Source organism: Bidens hawaiensis, unplaced genomic scaffold (genome assembly GCF_021521415.1).
Source record: "Bidens hawaiensis isolate Kalapana, Puna unplaced genomic scaffold, B.hawaiensis_p1.1 tig00007248_1, whole genome shotgun sequence".
NCBI lineage: Eukaryota > Viridiplantae > Streptophyta > Magnoliopsida > Asterales > Asteraceae > Bidens > Bidens hawaiensis.
In genome coordinates this window covers 223,592-225,823 of record NW_027491500.1, presented here as the reverse complement: position 1 = coordinate 225,823, position 2,232 = coordinate 223,592, and the positions used below count along the sequence as shown (strand labels likewise).

Below are 2,232 nucleotides of genomic sequence, written 5' to 3'. Positions count from 1 at the left end.
AAATTGATTTTTATTAAAACAACAAATTACGTAAGTATAAGTACAATAAACAATGTTATTACATTTGTTTTTTAATAAAACTGAAAGGACCCACCAAATGCATCATCGAAGGATTTTATTCTTGACATACCCAAGCAATGTTTGTCAATGCCACGTCAACATTCCAACTCATCCTTGTGGGACCCATTATGCTCTCACACTTCAAATACTAAAAAATAGTAACCTTATAATTTATAACCCAAGAGTCGCAGGTACACCATACTGAGGCAACCAGTTTCCACCATTCAAGAATGTACCAAGAGTATAATCTTGTGCTTGACTCACGTCCGCGATTGGCTTATAGCCGGGCCATGTCACCCGACCCGCCTGGTTCGCACCGGGCCCACTGTTTTCAAACTCTCTAAAGTTACATGTCAAGTGGTTATTTGCACCATCAGGTGATTCCCATGTAGTCCAACCTTCAGGTTTAATAAAACCATCAATGTTACACTTCAATATGACTGAAGTAGCCGCGGCTTTCCATGGCCGTCCCAGATACGATGGAAAGTTAGCCTGCACCGGAGCAAACTCCGGTGCAGCCATAATATGACAATTGTGAAGCACCACCCCTCCCACTTCTTCCATTTTCATCCTTCCGTCGGCGGTACACATATTGCCTTGGTTTACATCCGGCTTTCGGACATAAATATCGCTGTCCTGGATGTAAGCCCTACCCGTCCCGAATATGAAGTCAATGGTTCCAGATATGGTACAACTTTTGTAAAACTGGTCGTGTGCGTGATAGTATAATGTGTCTTGGTAACCCTCGAAGGCACAGTCCAGCATAACTGTGTGTGGGGACTGGGACCTGAACGCGACCGCCTGGTGTCCTGCAGGGCCTATCGAGTTTCGGAATGTGATTCCCTTAGCCATGAACCGTTCTCCTAGAGCAATCACGGTTGCGGTCTGTGAGGTTCCAATATTCGCGAGCGCAAAATTTAGATTACCAGTGATTACGGTTTTCCCTGGCCGTCACCGTACATATACACATTGTCTTGGCCTATGTCTACGGTGATTTGTCCTTCGTCGTATGTACCCGCTTTGATATAGATTATATATCTTCCAGACGGCCCTGGCGCGTAAGCGGCCACGGCTTGTTTGATGCTTTGAAACTTCCCACTACCATCCTGGGCCACGACTGCGTCAGGTGTAGGGTTTGCAAGAACTGGTGGTGGCATGTGAGATTTGAACAATGCTTCAGCATCACCGGCCGTGGCCTGTAAAAGCTTGCGGTCCCCGGCCGGGACCACGACGGGAAACTATGGCGCTCAATCTGGTCCACCTCAGCCAGAAGCTTACGGTTTCCCGTTGTGGGCTGTTTAAAAGCATCCAATACACCAATATCCTTAAGGATATTATGCACATTGTAAATAATCTTTTGTGCATTAAAAGTTAACTCATTGGATGCTTGCAACGCTTGTTGCATATCATCTTTCAACTTCTGGTCTTGGATCTCATCCACACAAGTAGTCTGGTACGACCGGACCGCAGTTAGCCAGACTAGAATCGGGTCCATTTGTTGCACCAACGACGTCGCTTTCGTCTCGGACACGACTTTAAGAACTTGTTTAAGCTCGTCAATCGCGTACCCAATCATTTTTTCGCACGTATCAAGCTCGGCTTTGGATTGTTTGTTACCACTACCCAAATCTTTTGAATTTTTGATGGCCGCGTCAAGGGCCCTATTGAGTTCATTCGCGGTCTCACGAATGGCCGCAATAATGTAATCCTGGGGCGTGGCGGACGATTTTTTCGCAACCTCATCGACAGCGTCCAAGCAAGCGTCTTTGTACTCGGTTGGCTTGCATATCAAGTCAGCTGTTTTCGAACTCGTGCTCGTGCTAGGGCTAGGGCTCGTGCTACCGAGCTTAATAGGGGACCGTCCGTTGTTATTCGCGAGTAGCATAACCACGGCGATCACGCAACCGATCACCAAGATTGCAGATGCAACAGACACAATGACTTTACCCATGGTGCTATATATAATTGTGTTGTTTGTTCAAGTGAGGGATGAATATGTTTGGAGTGTGTGTGCATGTATTTATAGTTTATGCATGGGAAAACAATAATGATGATCCTATACTTTTGGAGAAGTTGAAGTGGTCTAATGGTGTCCGAAAATATACTAAGGTTGACATTCAATGTAATAATTTCTAAATTAACTATCTATAATCTATCTATAATAATATATAT

General features: G+C 45.0%; 1 pseudogene; it reads right to left on the bottom strand.

The window, feature by feature from the left end:
• Positions 1-231: 231 nt before the first annotated feature.
• Positions 232-2,011, bottom strand: LOC143634782 (pectinesterase pseudogene; annotated as a pseudogene).
• Positions 2,012-2,232: the final 221 nt, after the last annotated feature.